The sequence below is a fragment of the Miniopterus natalensis genome, chromosome 2, assembly GCF_054644295.1.
Source record: "Miniopterus natalensis isolate mMinNat1 chromosome 2, mMinNat1.hap1, whole genome shotgun sequence".
NCBI lineage: Eukaryota > Metazoa > Chordata > Mammalia > Chiroptera > Miniopteridae > Miniopterus > Miniopterus natalensis.
Genome location: NC_142082.1, coordinates 8,868,095 through 8,875,802, shown reverse-complemented (window position 1 = coordinate 8,875,802; position 7,708 = coordinate 8,868,095). Strand labels below are relative to the sequence as shown.

Here is a 7,708-nt window from a genome sequence, read left to right as displayed (position 1 = left end):
AAAGCGCTATTAGCCAATACCACTTGGTCATTTCTGCCAGACTGTAGCTCGATTTGGAGTGTCAGGATGATGAACTCGGTGAACTGAGCGAGGCAGCTGGGCCAACAACTGCCGCGAGTCCAGGAGAGGCCTTCAGGCAGGGTCCCCGAGACAGAGCCAATTAGCAGATTTCATCACAACAGAGAGGAAGAAACCATCCAGAAAAATAATTAAAACAACCCCGAGATTTCCCCATAGAGCATCCCCAAAGGAATCTCAAAACTGTTTGGGGGTAGAATTGGAGCTGTTTGGGATTTCCACGGAGGAAGGCTAGGAAGTCAGTGCAACTCTGTTTTGTCTCTGCTGTGGTGACCTTGTGTTTCCCTCCAGGCTGTTGTGAAACAGGTAAATGTGTATTATATTAACATATTATTTCAGTTTTACACATTAAACTCAGCTTTTTAAAAACATTCTCTGTCCTTCATTAAGAAAACCGTCCTTTGGACATAGTGAAGGAAGTTTTTTAGTTTAAGTGCATTTTTATTCTTAGACAACCTACATGACATGTTTTTTTCTTAAAAACAGTGCCGCCACTCCAATCAATCAAGGTCAAGATAAATGAAGAGCTCCAGATACCATCAGTCCCACGTGTCCTAGTCCTGGTGTGCGGATGACAAGCGGGAGCCAGATATGATGACAGGTGATAGATCCACATTGCCAGATTTGTGAACATTTTTCCATTCCTAAACCATCCTTAAAGAAAATCAACATGGGGTCACACCATCCTCACGGTGCTTCAGCAGAGCAACCGTGCCATCTGGGTTCAAGTTGTCACCAATAGAGAGCTGGTAGTATTTGAAGTTATCGAGGAGGGGCTTGATTTGTTCTGCAGCCCCGGTCAAAAAAGGCTTTGCTCTTTCTGGCCTCTGTCCTTCAAGTTTCCCTTTGGTTGATTTCATGGCATCTTTGATGTGCTTCTTGTAGGCTTCTTTTGTGAAGCTGGTTTCCTGCAAATGGTGGTTCGTGACAATATCCACACCAGTGATTGTTGTGCTTTCGGTACCTTCGCCCTCAGGGCCTTCAGAGGAGGCATTTCCACCAATGAGCGAGTCGTCAGTGTTCTCTGTGTCCTACTTGCCCATCTTCCCCTCCCCCTCCAGGCACAGCCCAGCTGCGATCTCCAGATCTTGTAGATATGGGAGAACATCTCATCAAGGCCGGTGAGGTCCTGGTAGACGGTCACCAGGGCGCCGGCTGGAAGGAGCCAGACAGGCACCTGCTGAGCAGGAGCCCTGTGGGGTGCTTAGGGGGAGGGGGAGAGAAGGGGAGGGAGGAGCAGGTGGAAAAAGAAGGAATTTTCTTATTTACTCTGTCAAGGAGGAATATTTTACAGTCCAACCAACAACCACCTTAAAAGGTTAGAAAACCATTCTCCACTCTTTCAAAGGAACATTTTCATATATATTATGAAGCCAGGCAGTGGTTAAGAACATGGACACCGGAAATAAAATGGGTTCAAATGGCAGCTGAAACAGCTTCGTGACCCTGAACAAGTTTTCTAACTGCCTCTGTCACTCTGTCCCTGTTTGTAAAGTAAATAATTGTAATTACTTCATGGTGGTGGTGTGAGGATTAAAATGATTAATACGTTTAAAGTACTTAGAAAAATGCCAGGTGCCTACTTAAGCTTAGCTGAGTAAAAATTAGTTAATAAATGACTAAATATCTATTCATCCCACAAAGGTTTATTGAGTGCACATGTGAGCATAATAGGCACTTCTGATACTGGGCATATGTGCAAGAACAAAACACAAAATTACCTTCTTCAAGGAGCTTAAATTCTAAAAGCTCTGTAAACCAAAATCAATAGTTAAATACTCCAGGGAACATAATTAAATACTTTCTTTGTTTGTTTGTTAACCGTCCCCTGAGGATATTTTTTCCATTGATTGTTTTTAGAGAGAGTAGAAGGGAGGGAGGGAGGAGGGAGAGAAGGAGAGAGAGAGAGAGAGAGAGGAACATCGATGTGAGAGAGACACATTGATTGTGAGAGACACATTTATTGGTTGCCTCAGGCACGTGCCCCCACCAGGGCAGGGATGGAACCTGCAACCCAGGTAAGTGCCCTTGACCAGGAATTGAAGTTGTGACCCTTTGGTCTTGGGGGGTGGGAGTGGAGGGCAATGCTCTAACCACTGGGTCACACTGGCCAGAGCCATAATTAAATCCTTTTATGCCATCAGGCATTCAGGGTTCATAGTTTATCATGTTACATAGAGCACTTGTAATGAAACATTTTGCCTGCATTTTGAATACTTTTTTAGAATAAACATCCTAAACTTAAAATATTGAGTCAAAAGTTTTCAACATTATATTTTAAGGAATATACGCCTGCTTTATCAAAATAATTTAATTAGCATCTATAAAATGTAGATATATATAAATGTACAGTTAAATAAATTTTAGTAAAGGTATGGTGATACCACATTGGATATTGGATAAAATGACAGCTGCTAGCATTCTGACTCTGACTGAGTTAATGATCAATTTGAGCTTTAGAAAAATATAAATAACCTGTGATAAGATAATATATTGTATCCAAAAAATAGCTCTGTAAGGCGAAATCTTTTCTGGAGGGTAGATTTCATGAAGAAGTTATGAGTTTGATGTGATTAGAGAAAAATCTGAATTTTCATCATTCAGATACACTTGAAAGCTTCAAAAAATAATTTATTTTGAAACATGAATGGCCCATATTAAGATAATTTCCAGTGTCTTACTCAACCACCAATAGCTCACTTAGACAGGAATCCTGTATACTCATGGATCAGAAAATTGCTAGTATTAAATCAAGCCGAAGGGGTCATGGGGCAATTATTTTCCACTTGAAGTGGGTTATGGTCTCATTTTCTTAAACTTTTTTCTAGGCAATTTCAACAAATACAGGTGGGTGTTTTTTTAAGTATATCTATTTAGTACCAAAGGTGGAAAATGCTCATTTGAAGACTATTTCCGTTTGCAACACTGTCACCTGAGGGCCTCGTCCATCATTTTACCTGCGTCCCTCAGTTTCGAGCTAGAAGGCTCACTCTCCGGAACCCACAAGCTGCCCAAGTGCAGGGGGTCCCATGGAAACTAGATCACCGCGTTTCCTTGTCAAGAAGGCAGAGCTGAATTTAGGACTTCGTAGCAATAACAAACCCTACAGCTGATAGATCTGTTTCCTCTTTCTGTTTAGTTAAAATTCATCCTTTTGTTTTCTTTTCAATTGTCCTGCTTACTACATATTTGAATATTCAAAGCTGTATCAAATCCACGTTGGAAGAAATGGAGCTTGGAAGTCATACATAGATGATAGTACAGTCAGTGAAATTTCTTCCCTTAAATCACGTAATCAGAACCAGGTATTTCAGCATCACTCTCAGTCCCACCATGGCTCCTAGCTCAACTAAATGCGGCATCCTCACATAGGGCCTGAGAGCCACTTTACCAAGTGTAGAAAGACTGTGATCTCGCCTCTGTGTGCAACGACACAGCAGGAAACCTTTGGGGAGAGAATTCATCTCTGCAGTATGTGGGCATAACATCAAGTCAAGAACTACTGCGGGCCTGGCCAGGTGCTCGGTAGGTTAGCGTGTCGTCCCCATATCCAAGGTTTCAGGCTCCATTCTCGGTCAGGCATAGCCTAGTGGTTAGCAGCAAGGGCTTGGAGAAAGGAAGGCCTAAGTCCCAGCTTTGATTTTCACACTTACTGGTTGTGTGACCTTGACCAGTTTTTAAGCATTGATTTTAGAGAGGAAGACAGAGAGAGAGAAAGAAAGAGGGAGGGAAGGAAAGAAACATCACTATGGGAGAGAAACATTGATCAGTTGCCTCCCGTTTGCACCCCAACCGGGGATTGAACCTGCAACCTTTTTAGTGCACAAATGATGCTCCAACCAACCCAGCCAGAGCCTTACACCTCATGTTTTTAACACCTTTAAAATGTATATAATGGTAAAATTACATTTGTAATGTTGTAGTGATGATTGAGATACACACAGTGCCTAATACTGTAAGCCTTCGTGTTTCATTTTTTTAAGATAATTATTTTTAATATTATGATTTGGCAATACATACAAAGCCTTCCCATTAAACACTAGCTCCTGATCCAGAAATTCCACTTTTAGGAACTCAGCCTAAGGAATAGTTGGGGACACCCACCGTGACTTAGCTGCCAGGACGCTGCAGAACTGCAGAGTCATCACTCTGAACTTCAGTTGTGTGTGCTGAGTCATGGAGCTGCAGCAAGAAGGTGCCAACTGAGTCCATAGTGACTCCAGGCCTGACCCGCGGCTAATCAACCATCCCGTGATCCTGTCAAAGTAAAATAAAGAATTTAAAATGTGGATTATTGTATGAGAAAGATACTACCTGGGAGAGCAGTCTTGAAATTTAGGGGGGAAAATTTCAGAAAATAATCTTCAGCGCAAAAGTTTCCTTGGAGCTTTAAGTTTGGCTTTTTAATTTTGTTTCCTCACCTCCCATGAAGAAGTGCTTCTAGTTGGCAATCACTGATTAATGACAAGATTAGCCCTTGGTCAGAGCTCACTTGGTGTGATTTCCTAACTCAATGTATTAAAATCCACTGGTTTGTCAATCATGCAGATTCCTGTGTCCATCCCGGGCCTGCTAAACCAGAACCCTGGACAGGCACTTAGAAAACTGCACATTTGAAAGCACAGCCCTCGGAGATGAGGAACCCAGTCCATCTAGGGGAGCAGTTACAGATCTTCTCTGGTGGAAAGGTTCAAGGTTGCTGCCTGTCACAACATTATTTGAGAAGACAAGCAGAAAAATAAATGACTTGTAAAGGAAAATGGAAGAATACAGTTTTTATTGCACCGTTCTGACTTGCGTTTTAAATATTGCCATTAATGCCCACATCTGTTTCTGTGCATGTCTATTTGCAGGGTTCTACCAGTGGGCTTTTCTTTAAAGCTTCCTCCGTAAGGAATGCACACGTCAGCACTCTGTTCTTGGGGGCGCTTTACTCTGAACTCTTAAACTCCTAACAAGAAATAACAGCTGTCCAGCCTATGCAGGGGAAGGGTTTCATTTTCCTCACTCCACTCTCTTCACAGGTGTAAGCATTAAATTTATGGTCACAGATGAATGCAGTTGAAAGATTGGCTTTCAAAAAGCAGATATGGTCACTGGATGGCAACCACTCTCCAGAGCGGAGGGAACTCCCTCTGGCTTCTACAGTGGATGCTGTTTCTCACTTAGGTTGCTTGAGATGACAATAAAGAATTAGAAAATTCATTTTTAACTTTCATCCCACTTTTTCTAGCAATTTGATTTTTTTTAAAAAAGTGAGAGCAGCATCCTAATAACCCAGATTCTATGATTATGGACCTAGGGACCCATTAACAGGAAGTGGACCTTCGATTTGGAGTCTTCGATATAAGTCATAGAAGTCAGGTGTGTAAAGGTGACAGTGGCTCCAGGAAATTTCTGATGCATGAAAGAAAAGGAGATGGTAGTTCCATTTGATATGAGAATTTTTAATTGGCCAAAGATTTACATATGTGTGAATAGGCAATTCACATATGTTAAATGTGTCTGTGAATTAGGATATGCATGCATATTATACTATATAATTACTAGGCATATATATTAAAAAGGGTTCACATTAATGATAAAAGTGAAAATAAAGCCAGAGTTTTAGAGGGTTTTTTCCCTCTATGTTCCAATATCCAAGATCTGAGTCTAATATAGTATGTGATGTCTGAACTGTGTATGTTTTATTTATCTCGGCCAACCTGGCCCTAGCCAGTCCCATCCACCCCATCCTATCTCCCATTACCTCCACTCACATACATAAACACACACAAATCCTCCTCGTGTAGCCAGCCCGTCTTCTGCTGTAATTTCTCAAGCACTGAGATTTCCTCTCTTTGCTATAAGCTGTCATTTCCAGGTGCCCCATTCTTCGTGCTTTATAAAGGGCTGTAAGCTCCCATCCAGTGTCTACATAGACTCTCTCTCATTCAACAGAGGTGTCCTTGGAGTGCTAGTCCCTCCAGTCCCCTAGCCTGGAAGAGTGAGCAATCCAGGCCAGGGGTCCAGGGTTAGAAAGAGAAGAAAGACACCAGGAGAATGTCCCCTTGACATTGGGAATCTTGAGGCAGAGAGATGGGCTGGGGTGGGGGCACCGGAGTGAAGAAGGAAGGAGGGGACAGTCTATAGGGATAGATTGGAAATATAGCCAAGGCTGGCAGACATGTCCAGAGCCCTTAGCCAGAGGCCCCCAGCACTTGTATTCAGAGGCCACCCTCTGTAGGCCAGCGGGGGCTGGGGAGCAACGCTTACACATGTACTTACCCAGCCCCCTCAGCACTCTGAAAGATGGTTTTCCAAGGCTCCGCTGTCCCAATGACCTGTAGTTCTCATGTACAAATTTAAAATAAAGTCAATCATTGTGCAATTAGAAATTTTTAAAGCTTAGAAAATAACACTCCAACACAAACACATATCTACAAAGAGTAAATAACTAATTAGAGCCTGTCTTATTTTAATTGAGAGAAATTTCTGCTGCCAAACATCAAATAAGAGCTCACATAAGAGGTGAAATAAGAGCAGGGCACTGAAGGTGAGGAAATAGAGAAAGCAGGTTTTCCCGAGGACCTGCCTATCCCCTCACTGATGGAACTGAAGATATGCAGATGCACTTTCGGTACTTAATATTCTACATGCTGGGAACGAAGTGTGTTGGCCTAAATTCTGCTCGACTTTGCCTGGGCGTGGCTGATTCCTCTACCCTGCTAGGTCAGTGCTGCCTGAAATCTGCAGCAACACTCACCTTTCTTCACACAGAGAAAGATGCTGTTATGTTATTTATTTGGAAACTGTCTCTCACCGCTCTGTCCTGCCTTTGGAGATAAATTCTCAACTTATCTCTGTTCCTGCAGCCACCGCCTATATCCTCAGTTCAAAAACAGGAGCTCTGTCCTGGGCTTCCCACTTTTACATGACACTCTCATCTGCGCCCATGGCTTCAGTTATGATTTTTCTATCCATGTACACAAAAATCCAAGTTGAGCCTTCTTGGAGCTCTCATGAGCTCTAGACCCTACTAACGAACAATGCAGTAGGCAGATCCTCTTGAGTATCCAGCGGACACCTCAAACAACAGCGTCTAAGGTGGAGCTTAGGGCTGTTTACCCTCCCTCAAAGATGGTGTCCCCTTTCTCAGCACTGTCACCATGACAGTAACCTGGGCATGGCCCAAGGCTTTTCATTCTCACTCTGGCCTCTCCCTCACACACACCAGCTCAAAACAATCAGTCCTGTCACCCTAAAGAATTCTACAACTCTCCAGTTTCTTGCTTCTAGCCCAATCCAGGCTCACATCACTTCTTTTCTCTTTTGAGGAAAAACAATATTTTCATATTCCCTTCTGTTCTTTTTAGCCCCCACTGGAAAAATCCAGAGTATTCTAAAAATGCAAACTCATGAAGCCAGTTCTGCATTAAAGTATGCAGTGCTCACAGATTCAAATCTGTGTCATCACGTTGCAGGAGTCTTTGTTTAGGCTTCTAACCTTAACAGAGAGTTAGGCTCCTCTCTTTCCGCCAGCATTAGTTTCAACTTATTTTTCTTCGAACTCTAAGATACCAAGCTCTAACTCATCTCAGCACTTACCTTCATTCCAGGTTTTTCTTTCAGTTTGAACTGGGTTTTACCC

At 42.6% G+C, this 7,708-nt stretch overlaps 1 pseudogene; it reads right to left on the bottom strand.

The window, feature by feature from the left end:
* Nucleotides 1-588: 588 nt before the first annotated feature.
* LOC107534036 (translationally-controlled tumor protein-like) lies at nucleotides 589-1,216 on the bottom strand (annotated as a pseudogene).
* Nucleotides 1,217-7,708: the final 6,492 nt, after the last annotated feature.